This window comes from Peromyscus eremicus, chromosome 16_21 (assembly GCF_949786415.1).
Source record: "Peromyscus eremicus chromosome 16_21, PerEre_H2_v1, whole genome shotgun sequence".
Taxonomy (NCBI): domain Eukaryota; kingdom Metazoa; phylum Chordata; class Mammalia; order Rodentia; family Cricetidae; genus Peromyscus; species Peromyscus eremicus.
In genome coordinates, this window is record NC_081432.1 from 38,931,535 (window position 1) to 38,950,076 (window position 18,542).

The 18,542-nt window shown below is 46.2% G+C and overlaps 1 pseudogene; it reads right to left on the reverse strand.

Annotated features, from left to right (window-relative positions):
• Positions 1 to 1,345: 1,345 nt before the first annotated feature.
• On the reverse strand, positions 1,346 to 17,718 carry LOC131926119 (RCC1 and BTB domain-containing protein 1-like; annotated as a pseudogene).
• Between the last annotated feature and the right edge of the window lie 824 nt (positions 17,719 to 18,542).

Consider the following 18,542-nt stretch of genomic DNA (forward strand, 5'->3'; position numbering starts at 1 on the left):
AAAAGCACTAAAGCTAAGCCTCTCATCTAAGATGAACCGTCAACCTCGGTGAGATCAGAAACCATGCAGTGTATTTATTTAATCAGTTCTGTTCCAGGGATGTGCTGTTTAAATGGAAACCTAAAAGACAGCAGAAGACATTCAGTCAAAAAAATACAGGAAGCATATTCCAGCCCGTGGACACACCCTGCAAAAGGCCCCCAGGACAAGGGAGAGAGACATGTCTAAAAGCAGATGCAGTCATCAGGGTAGCAGGAATGGGTCCAAGCCAGGAGACCATATCTGACCTAGGTCCCAGGAAGGGCCTATGAGGAGCTACAGGTGAAAATAGGAAATTGGGAGAGAGGCCAAGAGGAGGATGGATGCGAGACTGCCCGAGGGGCCAGCAGAAAGGTGATCACAGAGATGTTTATCTCTGCTTCTGATGTTCAGCACACCAGGGCGAGACTTCACTACAAAATGAACGCTTTATGAAGTGACCCCTCTAGTCTTTTTCCATTTGACCGATTTTAGATCAGCTACCTAGGATTTTCTTTTCCCCTTGGAAGGTAATCCTGTGCCTTTCTCTCCGTGTGTGTGTGTGTGTGTGTGTGTGTGTGTGTGTGTGTGTGTGTGTGTGTGTAAATGATCTTACAGAGCAAAATTAAAAAGAAAACAAACCCTCAAGGCACTACATAGCCAGGAGTTTGGGTATTTGAAATGCCTCTCCCGTGTCTGTCCCGCCCCCACCCCCACCCCACATCCCCACAAGTCACAGCAGGCAGTGAACTATGAAGAGATACTTAAGGAAGAGCAGGTCCAGGTGAGGTATCTTGCCCAGCGACTTCACTGGGGTTGGGATTTGGGTAGTGGAGGCTAGGGGGCAGTGGTTTGTCTCTGTGGCAGTATGCCTTGTTGCTGGCGTGGTGAAGGCCCAAGTGTGATGGAAAAGCTCTGGTGTTCTGGGGTGGGGGTGGGGTGGGCAATAAAGCAGAAATAGAATCTGCGGCGAGAGCCACCCACACTGGGGAGACAATGGGCCCTTTGGGTGGAGGTCCTGGCCCACCTCCTCCGACGGAGCCCCCGCCAAGTGGACAGATGGACCGCTGTAATCTTACTCCTTCTTCCCCAGACCCCTTGTCCGCGGTGACAGGGTTTCTCCCATTACCTAAACCAGTCACCACGCTCAGCCCCCAGGCCCCGCGCATCCTCGCGGGGCGCCGCGGAGTGGAGGGAGTGCCCATCTTGGCCCCTTCACTCGACCGCCCATCGCAGAGAGCGCTCAAACATTCCCGGGGTCCCCCCCAGCTCCCGATGAGGACCGGCGAGGCAGGGGACCTCCGCAGCCTCTCGGGGCCTCGGCCACTTACCGCTGGGGCTGGGGAGTGTCGCAGGGCGCGGCCGCGCCCGAGTCAGGCAGCGAGTGCGCGCCGGAGCCTCGCGTCAGCACCACGGCCAGCTCCAGGCTCCGCGCCGCCGTCGGGGGCGGGCCTCCGGGCACCCGCGCGCAGAACCAGCCCCGGCTGCTCCGCGCTCGCTCGGGAGGGAGGGAGGGCGGGGACGGGAGGACGCTGGCGACCTGCGGAGGAGTGCGAGGGGACTCAGCCGCCGCCACCCAGAATCGCTCGGCTTGCTGGCTTTGTTCTTGGTTCTCTCTCTTTAGCTTTCTCCCTCTACCCACTCAGCCGCTCCCATAATGCTGTGTGTGGGTTTTGCATCCTTAAAACCCTGTGGTCCCTAGTCCGGGGGTCCCATAGCCCAGGAGACTACAGGTGTGGGTGCCCCGCCCCCCTGTATCCTGGAGGTCCAGGGCCGGCTGACTCCTGCTCTCTCCAAAAGGCGATGTCACACGCAGCCTCTCTAGCAGTCCTAGTCAAGATTCAGGATTCTGAGGCTTGGAAAGAAGGGGCAGGCCAGTGCGGGAAGGCAAAGAATCTTCCTTATGTATCCTTCTTGGAGCTGATTACATTATGACCAAGGAGGGGGGAAAAAAGAGGCGTTTCCCTTCCACGCACTTACTGTGTGGTCTGCTGGTGCTGTCCCCTGGCGCCGCCTTGAAGACGAAGCATAAGCGATGTGGGGTGCCCCTTCCGCAGAGCTGAGAACAAGGGTCCATAGGCTGGGTTCAGTGTCCAGGGCTAGGCTGGCGAGCAGAGATAAAGGGTGGAGTAAACTGCACTACGATTTAGGTGGTCTTGTCTCCCGCCCCAGTGGAGCCAAGAGTGGGCAGCTCAGTGCTAGTGTTTGTGAAAGGCTGATCTCAACAGGGGGCTAGCCCAAGGGTGAATAAGCACGTGCAGAAAAGAGCAGTCGCAGAGGAGACAGTTAGGTTTGGGGTGAGGACCAGGGAAAAAAGGGCCTGGTGACTGACAAGGGCCACGCCTTTCCTTGAGCCAGCAGGCTCCCTCTCTGTCCTACATATGAAAAGCCCCAGCAAGCCAGGTATGCCAACCCTTGAGTCTGCGGTACTTTGGTAGGTCACAGCCAGTTGAAACTGCTCTATAATTAGTCAACAGAGTCCAGAGGGACTCCCTGACAAGATTTGACAGCCAGAACGACCCTGCACTTCTAGATGAGCTGCACAATTGAATCTTCTTTCTACCCAGTGACTAACTTAGCTACACACACCACCCTTACGTGTGTGGTGTATGTGTGTCTTCGTGTGGATGGGTGGATGCACATGGACATGAACTGCATATGCCCATGGAGGCCAAAGACTGAGTGTCTTCCTCAAGGACTCTACATTGTTGTTATTTCAGGACAAGGTCTCTCACTGAACCCCTGGACACGAGCTCATGCATTTAGTTGGACTGGATGGTCAATGAGCACCAAGGTTCGTCCCATTGCCCACCACCACCACCACCACACCCCCAGCCATGGGGTTACAGACCTGCACTGTGGCACCTGGATTTTATGTGGGTGCCGGAGATTAAAGCTCAGATCCTCATGGATGTGTGTCAGGCACTTAAGTGGCTGAGTTGTCTCCCACACCTTCTGCTCTATTTGAACGGTGACTGTATCTGTGTTCTCTCTTTTCTTTTCTGACACTGGTTCCCTGGTGACTTGACTGTCCTGAGGGCCAGTTTTCTGGCCATTCTTCTTTCAGATCTCCCACACTCTGAGACCAGAAGTCTATAGCACTGGTGGGGTCAGCTGCATGGGTGGAGTTATAGCCCAGGTCTGCAGCCGTGAGGGGCCCCACATCTAACGGATCTTGGGGGAGGGGAAGTCTGTTTTCCCATGTTTCTTTATGTCTCTGTGGCATGGTTCCTCCCCCACACCCAACAACCCAGTACAGACTGGGACTCCTGAACCTTGCTTCTGACAGACAGTCCCAACTCCGCCAGCCTTCCTCAGCAATATAGAGTTCCATTTGATAAGATTTTGAATTTTTATTGACAGTTAAGTGAAGAACCAGCCCACCTCCATCTTAGGCTTGAAAGCCATCTTATAATAAAGACAAACTAGGTTCATTCCTGCTTATGATTAAACCTCTGTTTTCTCAAAGATTAGGCCATACCCCGCCTGTAATCTTAACTACAAGTAGTTCTGTACTGCCTGTTCCAGGAAACAGCAGCCATGTCTTGGTTTCAAAATACTGTTTATAATGATCTTGCAACCCTACCTTTGTTTAAAAAGGTTTTATGACCACCTATGACTACCTTCTTATGACTACCTGTTGTTATGACTACCTTGTTATGCCCACCTTGCAACCATGTCTTTATTTCAGGAAGGACTAACTTGTTATGCTTATATTCTGCTCCTGTAATCATACCTATTTTGCCCAGCAAATCCCCCATTCAAAAACCCCTACCTCTGAGCTATAAAAGCTTTGTGCTCCTCATATCCAATACTGACCTCTTGAACCCCACCTTAGGGGAGGCAGCCCTTGTATATGAATTTTAAAAGGCATGTTTTAATTGATTTGGCCATGATGATTCAGGTCAGTGGACTTTCTCCTCCCATCTTTGGGTTTAACATAAGTATGTGTTTATTTATTCCTAGGTAACATGCTTTGATATCATTGAAATGTCTTTACTAAATTTGCATTAAAATATTATAAATAAATTGACATTACACACTGAAATATTTCATTATTTATTTAAAAATAGTATTCTTATACTAACAATATTCCTAGAGGCATCGGCTATCAAAATCCACACAGTCAAAGGGGGAAAAATATAAATAAATTAGCAATAGTAGATTGAAACAATGGAATAACTTTTGCTGATTGTTTTTTTTTTAATCTATACATGCAGATATAAAGAAACATGGGGAAAAGCTAACAATTGGAATTTCAACTAATGGTGGGAACTTTGTTTTCAATGTTTTCTGTTTTCTCAGGTTCATTATTAAACAGAATAACAATGTCTTCTTTCCACAATTTTCACAAACTTCAAACTCACAGGCACATGATCTACACATCATGTGGTGAGGATCCTTCTCTGTCTCTTTTTTTAACATATTTTTTTTATTGATTCTTTAGGAATTTCCCATCATGCACCCCAATCCCACTCATTTCCCAGTCCCTCCATGTCTGCCCTCCACCCTGCAGCCTCTCCCTAAAAGAGAAAATAAAAATAAGTAATAAAAAGTAAAATATTTTGCTCCTTCATCTTTCCCGCTTCTCCATCATAAATTCTTTTGTCCTACTGGCTTTGGGAGCTACATTGTGGCACACAGTATACCCTTTTGCCCATTCACTTGCAGATGCTCATTGCAGAGTTCTTGGTCTGGTTCAAGGACTCTGGTTTCCAGTACGCCATCAATACTGGACCCTCACCAAAACTTCTCCTGGAAAACCTGCTGTTGCCCCAAGTCATGGAGATCCTGCAGCTATGGTTCCACAGGACCAGTCTCTCCATGTGCTCCAGCAGGTCATAGATGAGGTAGATGTTGGGGTGGGCCAATTCAAAGTCCTGGATGTGGGCCTGAGTGGTAGCTGACTCCGTTATTCTAGGCTTCCACTGGGATCGACTCCTTCAGGCAAGGGTCGGGACAGCTCTTCTGTGCCCAGGCCATCGGGGCCAGCTCTCCTGAGCACATGGTGAGGGCTGGGACCAGCTCTCCCATTGGGGTGGTTAGCCAGGGGGTAGCAGTTCTCCCAGGGCTGTCAAAGGCTAGGGCCAGCTCTCCTGTACCCACACCATTGGAGCCAGTTCTCCTGGGAGAGGGGAAAGCTCTCCCGCTGAGGTGGCTGGTGAGGGCCTGGACCAGTTCTCCTGTGCCCAGGCCACTAGGGCTAGCTCTCCCTGGCCCCCGATGATAACACAGGCCATGGACATCATCCCAGACCCCAGCTTCGGTAGTCCCACGGACCCAGACATGGCTCTGGGCTGCAGCTCAGGCTGGACATTAGCATGGCCTCAGGTGGCAGCATAGGCCACCCATATCAGCCTGTTCCTCACCACTGTTGTGTCTTCAGTTCCGTCTTTCTCCACAGTACACGAACCACTCCACCTCACCTTCTCTCCATTTCTTCACCATATACCTGCTCATCATACTGGCATGCGCCTGCCCCGACCACAGGGCCCTGGGTGGGCCAGTGACTGTCTTTCCCCCTTCTCTGTCTCTTATGAACATATGTGCCACACTTTTTAGGCTTTGACAGTGCTTTGTATTTGCTGTATGTATGCACCACTCAAGAATTTATTTTTAAATTTCTTCTTAAATTTTAATTAAAGTATAATTACATCACTTCTCCCTTCCCTCTTCTCCCCCAACCCCTCCCATATGCCCCCTCCCACTCAAATTGATGATCTCTTTTTCTTTATTATTCTTACATGTATAAATATATAAGTACAACCTGCTCAAACTATATATATGTATATATACATACATACATACGTACATACATACATCATAGATACATACATATGTATTTGGTTTTTTTGAGACAAAGTTTCTCTGTGTAGCTTTTGGACCCTGTCCTGGAACTCACTCTGTAGACCAGACTGGCCTCAAATTCACAGAGATCCCCCTGCCTCTGCCTCCTGAGTGCTGGGATTAAAGGCATGTGCTACTACCACCTGGCCAGACTATTTATTGTTGCTTGTGTATCTATGATTTCAGAGCTGGCCATTTGGTATTGGATAACTGATTAGGAAGCTCATCCCTGGGAAAGATGAAGTCTCCCTCTCTCAGCAGTCACTAGTTTTCTGTAGTTCATCATTTAGGGCCCTGTGAGATTTTTTTTCCCTTGTGTTAGCATATCAATTGGTGTTTTCTTTGTTTGGGTCTTGCTTAAGCAGCCACACTGTTGAGTGATCATGGGCATAGCTTTCCTATCATTTCTAGTAGACCATCTTATAGCAGATTTCCTGGCCCCCTGACTGTTAAAATCTATCTGCTCCCTGCTCTTTGATTTTCCCTGAGCCATGGGTTCAAAGATTTGTATTGTAGGTGTATTCCTTGGGGTTAGCACCTCACTATCAGTCAATCTATGCATTTTGGCCAGCTGTGCTTTTCTGTAATGGTCTCTGTTTTCTGCAAAGAGAAGCTTCTTTGATATGAAGTGAGAGCCACACTTATCCATAGGTATGAGGGTACATTTTAAAATTCAATTAGGAATGTTGTGGATCTAGTAAAATGATGGTGGTAGGTTCTCCTTTAAGATCCATGACTCCACTGGTCTTGAGTAGTCGGTTATGTTTCCAGTACCAGGCCTGATTCCCCTCCTGTTGAGAGGGCCTTAAGTACAATTTGTCAGCTGTTGGTTTCCCCCAAGATATGAGAGCCACTACTGCACCTTGAGGGATATCTTGCCATGCTGGTCATAACTGTTGTTGTCGGGTGAGGTAGTATTATTGATTGCTCCCCTCCCTTGGTAGTTTGCACAGGAGGCTTTCAGGTGAGATGTCAAACCTTCTGAGTCCTGTGTTGAAGTACGTGGTGTCTTCCACAACAGGGACTGACTGTCAACCTCTGGGAGGGAACCAAAGGCAGCAGCAATAGCCGATATTGTTTTACGGGTCTCCCATGTCTGGTTCTGGGTTTTGTTTGATAGTCTATGGTTCTTGTGGGGAGCATTGTCAGCCCAAGTGAGATAACTTCATTTCACACACACACACACACACACACACACACACACACACACACACACACTTGTGTAATTTAATTGGCTAGTTTTGCTAAACGTCTTGCTCTGTAGATTTCCCTCACTTCAGCCTTTATGCTGGAATTACAGTTAACAACCCCAGGACTAACATGGGTTCTTTATATATTTTAGACTTTAATATTCAAACGTTACAATCGAGTGGATTGTGTCTTTCGAGGAACAGAAGTTGATTTTAGTGAATCTCAAGTTATCTCTTTTATTATTTATTTCCTTCCTTCTGGTGTCACATCAGAGAAACCATTGCAATCCAACCCCATGAACATTTCCTCCCATTTTCTTTTAAGAGTTTTAAGTGCTGTTCCTTAGTTTTAGGGCATTTGTGCATTCTGAGTTGTTTCTGTATTGTGTAAGACAAACAGACTGCTTCATGCTTGCATGAGGAAATCTAATTTTTCTACTACCATGTTTCAACAGAACATGTTGTCCTTTCCCTATTGAGTGGACATGCCCTCCTGGTGAAAAATCATTTGACTATATATAGAAGGGTTTATTTCTGGGCTGCTTATTCTATTTTATTGGTCTGTGTATCTGTCATTTTGCAGATACTATATTGGGTTGATTACTGTATCTTTGCCCCAGTCTACTTTGGCAAGTATGCAAATATTTTTATTTTAAAACTTTCTTATTTTTAGCACCCTGATTAATAATCATACCATTGTAATACTGAGAATAAGACTCAGAGGTAGTGTACTTACCAAGAAAATTGGGTTGTATTAGGGTTAGTTACAGAAGTATAGGAGAGGGCTTACTTAACAGGAGTAGAAATGACTCAAAGACAGATGCATCACCCAAATCCCACCCCAGCGTAAAGCAACTCACGAAACCTGGAAACATGGCACACACTGCAAAACTTTCAGACAGCTCAATGGGATGGCAAGTGTCCTTTCCAGGCAGATCAGCTGGTCTCTGTCTATTCTAGACAGCTTGTCTGGTCTTTGCTTGTCTGATTGCCTGTTGCAGGTGGCTTGTCTGATCTGAGTTCCTTTCAGGCAGCTCAGCTGATCTTAGAGTGTCTCAAAGCAGTTCTTACCACTTATATGTGCTGGGGGAGGGAGGAGCCTCGGATATCTGATAACTTTCTGGGACTTCCTGAAGCCTTTTGAATTGTTTACTGCCTTCAGTTCAGGAGCTCCCCTGTAGGATAGAACCTTTCACCTCCCTTCAGAACATCCTGTGTCTTAATGAGTTTCCCTCTAAGGTTGAAGGTATTGTTGGGAAAGAAACTACTACACAATAGTGGGGGGATTGGATGACTTTTGATTTTTTTCTAAATTTTCATGAATCACTATGATTATTACAAAATTCTATGTATATAGTTGTGTATACACAAATATATATACTACATGTCAGTATCTAATCTGAAAATTATTATACATAGATTTAACACTGGACTGACGTGCCTAAGTGTATCTCTACCCATTATAATATGTTTCCTATTTGCCACATTTCTTACTCCTGACTCCCCTTTGCTTTCTGTTGAGTTCATTTTCTTCCTTCTGCCCATTTTCCCTGACAGACATTGATTCTGTTTGACATTAATGAAATTTTGGCCTTATTTAAACAAAGCCCTTCAAACAAAGAGGAGAAAGAACTGAACAATGAGACCTTTTCTAAAGAAAGAGGCTAAAGATGACAGAAAGACTGCCCATGTTCATGGATTGGTAGAATTAATAATGGACATGCTACCAAAAGCAATTTACAGATCTGATGCTCTCTCAATCAGACTCTTTGTGACATTCTTCACAGAAACAGGGTGGAAAACCTTAAAATTCATATGACAACACAAAAGATATTCAAAACAGTTCTGAACAAAAGGAACAATGTTGGAGGGATTACCATACCGGATCTCAAGTTATAATACAAAGCCAGAGGAATGAAAACAGTATGGTGCTGGCATGAAAACAGACATGTAGATCAATGAAACAGAATAAATAATCCAGTCTTATGTGTACACAATCACAGCCACCTATTACATCACAAAGAAAATACACGCTGGAAGAAAAACAGCATCTTCAAAAAGTGGTTGGAAAACTAGACGTCCACAAGCCGAAGAATGAAATCTCTCATTCTGCACAGAAGTCAACTCCAGATGTATCAAAGATATCAATGTGAACCCTACAATTCTGAAATTTCTAGGAAAAAATATTGAGAGTACTGTACAGGATATAGAGACAGGAAAGGGCTTTCTGAAAAGGACTCCACTCACTCAGGAATTAATGCCGACAATTGACAAGCGAGATCTCATCAAACTAAAAACAAAGCAAACACTCAAAGAGGAAGAGGAAGACCACAGAGTAGGAGAAAATCTTAGCCAACTACTTCTAAATTCTTGCTCTTGTACCCAAGATAAGTGCAGATCTCACCCCTCATCAAGGAAGCTTCTTTTTACAACAGACAGATGACTTTACAGAGAACCAGAGTTGGCTAAAGTACAGAGACTAAGTGACTGTGGAGTGCCCATCCCCAAATGGGACATCTACAATACGACCCCTACACTCAAGGCTCAGGAAATGCCATGAAAGATTCTAAAGAACCAGAGGGCCAGGACAACTGCTGTGAGTTAGGGTCTTCTGGACATGACAAGGATGTTACACCCATCAACTCTCAAAAATATGGCTGACTATACAAGACCTGCATAAAATCATACCAGTCTTTATCCCAACATGGAAGGGTGAAGAGCTCACAAGGCCCCACTCCAAGTCGGAGAAATACAGGTATTCAATAGTTACTGAACGAGGAACAATCTGTTTTCTTCAAGGATGAGCCCCCTGGTAGGTTGCCCATGCACAGTGGTCATCCCTATGCCCATATACATATAAGCAACATAAGTGGACATAGTAGGGTGTGTGTGTGTGTGTGTGTGTGTGTGTGTGTGTGTGTGTGTGTGATAATTATAGAAGAGGAAATGAATTTGAGATGGGTTTATGGGGGAAAATGAGTTGGAGGGGGAGAGAGTATTGGGTGTGATAAAAACATATTGCAGGGCTGGAGAGATGGCTGCTCTTCCAAAGGACCCAGGTTCGATTCCCAGCACCCACATGGCAGCTCACAAATGTCTGTAACTCCAGTTCCAGGGGATTCAACACCCTCACACACACAAATGTACACATAAAATAAAAAATATATATTGTACTCATGTATGAAATTCTCAAGAAAAACAAAAAATTAAAATAAAATTTCCAAGGGGCTCTGCCAAGACATGATGGTGTGTGTGTGTGTGTGTGTGTGTGTGTGTGTGTATACACATATGTGTGCATTACATGTGTTTATGTGCATGAGTGAATGTCTGTGCACTTTTTTTTTTGAGACAGGAGCCCTCATTTAACCTGGGTCTCATCAGTTTGGCTTAGCTAGCCAATGAGCTCCAGGGATCTGCTTGTCTACACACGCACACACACATGCACACACACACCCTTCTGGAGTTACAGAATGCACCTCCTGTGCTGGCCAGTTTTATGTCAAGCTGACACAAGCTAGAGTCATCCAAGAGAAGGGAACCTGAGAAAATACCTGTAAGATCCAGATGTAAGGCCTTTTCTTAATTAGTGATTGATGGGAGAGGATCCATCCCATTGTGGATGGTGCCATGCCTGGGCTGGTGGTCTTGTGTTCCATGAGAAAACAGGCTGGGCCAGGCAGTGGTGGTGAACATTTTTAATCCCAGCACTCAGGAAGCAGAGGCAGGTGGATTTCTGTGAGTTCAAAGCTAGCCTGGTCTACAGTGTGAGTTCCAGGACAGGCTCCAAAGGCACACAGAGAAACCCTCCCTCGAATAACAAAACAAACAAAAAGAATGCTTTACTTGGTGGATTTTGTTTTGTTTATTTGTTTATTTGTTTTCCCTAAACTTATCTTCATTTCTATTTGAATGCCAAGTTTCTCTTGTGGTGTTTTTTGGTGTTTTGTTTGTTCGGTTTTTTTCTGAAAGCTCCTCACAGATGTTAGGGTGATCCTGCCTCGGTTGATTCTTCTTATAAGATCTCTTCCTTAACCCATGAGTTCTAGTATGTTTTATTTTCTTTTCACTTACAGGGATTGAACCCAGAGTTCCACAAACCTAGGCAACTCCACCATCAAGCCACACCCTTACCTCCCATCATGGATTCTATATCTTCTGTTCTTTTTATAGCAGAAATCTCAGGCTCCTAATGCTCCTACCGAGTCTGCTTTCTACTTCCTCTGAAGTATTTGTTTCATTCTATTTCACTTTGAAAGCTTCTTAAATACTGCATGGTTGTTGGGCTTTAGTTTTATTTTCAGTTTTGGCACTAGCCTGGAGAGTACACTCATGTGGGTCAAGTCTGCGGAGACAGATAACTATTGCTTTGTGTTCTCTGACCCCTTCTGGATTCAGCCCTTCAGAGAGAATGCTGGAAGCTTTCTTTTTATTTTAATTAATTTATGTATATGAGTGTGTGCCTACATGAGTTTTTGTGCACCATGTGTGTGAAAGTTCCAGCAAAGGCCAGAAGAGGGTGTCTGACCTCCTGGAAGTGATTGTGAACCATCTGTCAGGAGTGGCACTCCAGTCCTCTGCAAGAGCAGGAGGCCAAGACCTTTTAACCACTGAGCCATTGCTCTGCCCTGACTCCTGTTAATGTCTTATCTCTCTCCCTGAGCTTGTTCGGGCTCACCATCCACCAGTTTCCCTCTGGGGCTCTGGTGGCAGGTACGGTCCTAGAGATTATCAAGAAAGACTAGGGAGTTCTCCTAGGCTCCAGGTCCCAGGCAACCTAAGAAGCAAACTAAGAAGGCAAATTTTCTCCCTCTTTATGATGACAGTAAAAAGAAAGCTCTCCTTTCCATGGAGAGGGCCTGGGCCCCCAGTCAGTAAGCCAATCCTCTGCCCTGCTCTAACAAAGTAGCAGACAAGGGAACATCTAGGTTGTTCTGCCTTTGAGGTTATTTGCCACAGCCTGGGTACCTGTCAGTCAGCCTAGGATTTTGTCCGCTGCACACTTACAGCCATGCCCCTGCAGGAAGGCAGAGGGCAGTTAGATACCACCAGCTTAGCCCCAGCTTTTCAGGGCAGGGTATTGGTAACTGTCACTTGACTGCTGAACAAAGCCTTTGACCTGTCCACAGGCCGTGCCTGCAGGCTGACTCTAACCTGGTACAAACAGTGACTGCAGCCTTAGGTCATTCATTGATACTACTCAGCAATCTGACCTGCCCCTGTACCTGGCCCATGCCAGGTACCCAGTTCTTGAATGACCCGCTGGATGCCCCACCTCCTGAGCATCAGTGATGAGTGCCACAGTTTATATTCCATTTCCTGAATGGCAGCTGTCACTAAGAGAAATTCCAGGGTGGCCAAGGCAAAAGGAGAAAAGGGACAGCCCGAAAAAAACAGAGCTGGTGAAAGATTCAAGGAGCCACACAAGAGACCCTGCAGGTCTTGGTTGTCATAAGAGTTCCAAGAGCTGCCAAGTTCTCAGGACCAAGGGTCTCTGTGACACTAGCCTCTTTCTAAAGGCAGAGGGTCTCAGTATTGAGGACTGCATAGATACTATAATGTAACACTAGGGGGCACCACTTGCTGCTGCTGCTGATGATGATGATGATGATGATGATACCTGTCCACCTACTGTGGCCACTCACAACTGCCAATTTCTGAGAAAACAGCAAACCACTGAGACCAGCATTAAAGATCTTACCTTCTTCACTTCTAACCAGGTGGAGCAAAGAACCTTCAGCCAGGAGATTGGTGCCAATGGGAAACACTGATCTGTTGCCAGCTAGTCACAAGCATAGGCAAACCAACACGGGCGGTCTTGAGGACCTAGACCCCCAACCTGTGGATCTGATTCTGTCACCAGTTAGGGTATGAGAACAGAATTACTTTAGAGGACGCCCTGCTGGTGTGTGAGGAAAACGCTCAGACCTGTGTTAGAACGTGGTCTCACAGTACAATGGAGAATGTAGAGCTTGTTCTTTTCTCTCCAGGCTGCAAACAGAACAACTGTTCCAGCTGAGGGGGATGCACTGTTGCCAAGGTGACACAGAAACACGTGACAGGAATCAAGACCAGAAGATCAATACGGTGGGAACAACCTAACGGCAGCTTCGAGGATGTTTAACCTTGAGAGAGAGCGTTCTCAACATACGCAGACACAGCTACCAGGATCCACGTGCAGTGTGCCATGCTTACCACTGACGTAAGCCCTTGCCTACCCAGTATCACTGCCATGCAGGGTTCCACCTGGAAGCATGCTCTCCCCGGAGTCTGAACTGACTTGTGTGGATTTTCTATGGGCTGGAAACATCTCTGCTACTATTTCACTCTCGTTTAAATTTTATATAAATATGGCCTTGAAGGTCAAAGACAGATGCCTTTTACATTTGTCAGACAGCCTGTGTAGACTTGTGTGTGCCTACTTTGCCTGCTTGTGGGTCTGCCTGGGCTGCCTCAGTGGTTGAGGAGGATACTACTCACTGGACATTTACAGAGTCTTTTCTTGCTGAGGCTCCGGGAATGGAAGAAGAAAAGGAGCTGTTCACTGCAGCATCAGGACCAGGCTCTGGGGTCAGAGACGGGGAAGCTGGTGATGGCTAGATGGCTGAGTCCATTCCAGCAGTATCCACTCACCCAGCTGCTCCTTTGGACAGCTTTCAGCCAGGGCTGTCAGGTCAGCAAGGATGATCTAGAGAAGGGCTCTTGGTCTCTTGCCATAAATGCAATGTCACTTAGGCTTGTCACCTAATCAGGGGACAGGAATGAACCAAGGAAGGAAATCTGCACACCTGGATGCATGCACACACAGCCAGGGTGAAGTTAGGAGACAATGCATCAGCTCCTGTGTGCCATTGACTTAGTTATTTTATTTATTATCATTTGATTGCTGTGAAGAGACACCATGACCATGGCAAATGTTTAAAGGAAAACATTAATTAGGGTGGCTCGATTACAATTCAGAGGTTCAGTCCATTATCATGATGTGACATGGGGGCAGTCAGGCAGATGTGGTGCTGGGGAAGAGCTGAGAGTCCTACACCTTGCAGGTAACAGGAAATGATCTGAGGGTCACACTGAGCAAAGATTGAGCAAAGAGACCTCAAAGCCCACCACTACAGTGACACACTTCCTCCAACAAGGCCACATCTACTCCAGCAAGGCCACACCTCCCTATAGTGCCACTCCCTATGAGCTTATGGGGGTCACTTACATTCAAACTACCACAGTCATGTGCTTTATTCATGTCATCTCATCCTGAGGAACCCTAATGAAGATGAGGAAATTAAGGTACATTTATACCTAACTAAGTTTCTCCAGGCCACCCAGGAAATCAGTGGCCTAGTGTGGATGGGTCTCACCTCAAATCTTGTGTTGATTTTGTCTTCATTGCATTGTCTTCTTGCTTCTTCCTCTAGAAGGGTTTGGAACCAATAACAATAATAATAATAATAATAATAGTAATAATAATATATTAGTAAACCAGCATAATATATTAATAATATCTATACTCCCATCACCATCTCAGTGAACACATCTTCATCATTATTACCCTGTGTCATAATCATCATCATCCCTATCTTCTGCTCCATCATCAACATCTTCTTCCTCCTCACCACATCAGCAGCAGTTACTGCGATTAACACCATCACTGCAAACACCATCAACATCACATTGTCGGTTTGCTGCTCCCTTTTTTTCTTAATTCTTAAGCAAACCCTGGAAAGCCTAAAATTTTCTTCACTTATTTCAGTAGTTTAAAAATCAAACTAAACACAGTATTCTTTTGAAACACCTGAAGCTTTAACACGTCAACCCAAAAGCACAGCAGTGAAAACCTCACAGGATGCTGACGCCCATTCACAGGACTGAGGGAATTCTTTGGGTGGGGGTCTGTTTTCCTCCCAGATACCACACGGGCGGTCACTTCTGTGGTCAAAGGGTTGTGGTACACAGTCCAGGGAGGTGTCACCAATGTACTTTTCCAAGTTCAGAAGTTCCTTTCATCAGAATGGGGAAAAAAGCAAAACAGCTAAACTTCCATCCTTTCACAGTGTTCCAGTGTTCCTGTGTGGGGGAAACACCTATAAATAAGAGTTGTGGGGCTGAGTCATGGTGGCACACACCTATAATCCCAGCACTCAGGAGGCAGAGAAAAGTGAATCTCTGAGTTCGAGGCCAGCTTGGCCTACAGAGAGAAACCCTGTCTTAAAAAACCAAAAAGAAAAAAAAAAAAAGTCATAAAAAAAAAAAAGGCCGGGCGGTGGTGGCGCACACCTTTAATCCCAGCACTCGAGAGGCAGAGCCAGGCGGATCTCTGTGAGTTCGAGGCCAGCCTGAGCTACCAAGTGAGTCCCAGGAAAGGTGCAAAGCTACACAGAGAAACCCTGTCTCAAAAAAAAAAAAAAAAAAAAAAACGGCTCAGCAAAAGCGTGTATCCTTCATACAGCCTTTCAGGGCACTGTATCTCCGATGCGGAGAAGAAGCAACCTGGTGGGTTTACCTAAAGAATTACATCGCCCACAGTGCCTCTAAAGCACCTGCACACACGGCTTAACAGCCCCGGCTCCAGCTCTTAAAGGCTCCACATTCATTTGCTTTACCAACGAACTCCTCGCTTGATGATGTGCTGAGTAAGCCTTTTCAGTCTCTTTCCACAGTAAGATACCACCAAGTCCAGAAGACCTATGGCACCCTCTGTGGCAGACCTCCTGTGTCTGTGTAGAGGTCCTGAAAAGAGGCGCGGTGCATGGGGTAAGGACACTGGCCTATTTCTACCATTTCCTTCACGTCTTCATTCCAATAGGAAAGTGCTCACACCTGGGTTCAAAGCAGTGTATAGCTATGAATGTATTTCCCGTCTACTCAAAACTTCAGATCAGCAGTTTCTGGACTATCAAGTTCTTTCTTTGGTGGCTCTGTAACTGTTAAAAGTCTTCATGCTCTTCAGACCTTGTGGCAGCAGAGTGAGCAGAACAGGAAAAGCATCATCAGTAGCAGGGGAAGCGGGTCAAGTGGGGAGAATCGCTGACCGACTCTGGCGTTGGCCGCACATGTACACATGCACGCCCTGGGTTTTGGCAGCAGGTGTGTGGGTGGAGTGGCAGGCTGACAATCCTTTCTTTCCCACCAAGATACGTGCTGGGCTCAGCAGGTTATTTTTATTACCAGTTCCCAGCCGCCTGTATGTATTAGCTCCCCAGGCAGAGAGCAAGCTATAATTAGAGTTAGTGCTAGGGTATGTCATAGCTATAAATAATATGGTCCACATGCATTCGGGGTAGAGTTGCTACTCTCACTGGGGTCAGCCAGTTGCCGTAGTTTCTCAAGCCTATTTGCTCATTTCCACTGTAGCCATATACCTTACCAGTCCAGAACAGCCATGAATGATGTATGACCATAGGCAATGCCAACCATCCTCTTAGTATGTAGCCGGTTTGGAACTTTTCAAGGAGTTAGCTGATATGCTGTAGATCCTGATCCCACGTGGCCACAGTAGTTATAGCCCCAAGCAAGTACTTCCCATCAGGGGCTACAGCCGTCCAACAATGTGAGGGACAAGCTAATTCAGTGACGTGCTTAATCAAGACATTGGTACAGACGTGGATGGAAGCAATGCCTTCGTTGATGGTGCCATTCTCCAGGTAGCTGTAGCCATTACGGCCACTTCATTCTCAGTGTGTAGGAGAAATGGGGGCCACTTCCATAACTAAGCCTTTTGATCTTGTTTTTATACAAGGTTTCCTGAGAACCAGTCTACTCTGGTTATCTCCAGTTCCTAGATAGTTACTACAGTTCAGTCCAAACACAAAGACCTCATCACTGTCAGTGACATAGATTACCCTCATTGGCTGAGTTACCAAGGACACATGCTTTCCTAACAGATGCAGTTTCCTGGGGCACTGGCTACTTTCCTACAATCACCTTGACTCTGGTTTCAGGCAGTTTCTACAAATAAGCTGACATCTGCGTTCATTGAATGAACCACTCACTTTCCCCAACGTCCAATCCCTCCTTAACCTTCAAACCCGGGTCTTTTCTCTCTGTTTCTAAGGGGAACCCAGACACAAGAGGTGGACTCTAGCCCCCACGGATGGTGGCAGAGCAGAGGCCTGCCTCGTTTGATGCTTCTGCACTAAATAAAGCTTTCCACTTCTTTCTCATTGTTATTTTTTTTTAATCAAAATTTCTGGAATTTGTAGATGAAATGTTCATGAAAGGCCTACCTGTTAAAGGCATGGCCCCACGTCTGTGAGGTCTACTGGGGGGAGTTAGGTCACTGGTGATGTCCCCTGGAAAGAGACGGGGACACATCCTCCTCCTCTCTTTCTCTTTGCTTCCTAGCTAGCACAGAGTAAGCACATCTGTCAGCAGTGCAAGGTGCAGCCCAGCGACACTGCTCCCCACTGCTGCATGACTGCTTCCTGAGGCTGCATGACTGCTTCCCACTGCTGCATGACTGCTCCCCACTGCTGCATGACTGCTTCCCACTACTGCATGACTGCTTCACACTGCTGCATAACTGTTTCACACTGCTGCATGCTGCTTCACACTGCTGTATGGCTGCCTCACTCTGCTGCATGCCACAGTCTGAGTAGTTCAGAGGCCTCTGCTCAGATAAAGCAGGGTCCTTGACTTCCTTGCAGAGTGGAGTCTCAGGGTAAGCCATTCTGACGCAGAAATGGAGTTTACTGAAGGGAATGTTAACATAAGTTTAAGTTTGGGGAAGTTAATAGAGAGACAACAGGTGGGCTTCTCCAAGGAGACTCACACATCATGTCTTTACAATAGTCACAGGGTATGGGTGGGTTCTGAGGCCATTATCTAAGAGTTGCTGATGACTTTCAGTGAGATGAAAGGGTGGCTCCTGGTTACTCAGACAGGACTGTGGTTGATAAGGTAAACCCTAGATGAGGATGAGAGAGGTTAGGATATCTTCATTGTAAACCAAAGGTAATAATCCTGTTTGCAAGAGTCCCAGAAAATATTCAGGAAAGGAGTAAGGCCCTACCCCAGGTTATATATGTGCAGGCTGCAAGCCTGACTTATTCCTATTTTAAGATTTTATTTGAAAATGTTTCTGTATTTGAAAAGTATTGTCTGTCATCAACATTTATAGACAATGTTAACTGTGATAATATTCTTGATTTTCTACTGGGCAGAGGCTTCACCCAGACTCTAGAGCAGGGGACTCCTCTCCCTCCTTATGTCTTCATAAATTCCCCCCTTTTTATAGCCTGCTTCCTACCCACATGATACGCTCTACCCCACCAGGTCCCAAACAACAGGACCAAGTGACCACAGAATGAGATTCCTTAAACTATGCGTCAAAAGAGATTTTCGCTTTATTAAGTCGATTAAGTATCTTGTCTCAGTGGTAGAAAGCTGAGTATCGGGGCTGGAGAGAATGCTCAGCAGTCAAGAGCACTGGCTGCTCCTCCAGAGGACACGGGTTCAATTCCCAGCACCCACATGGTGGCTCACAACCATCTG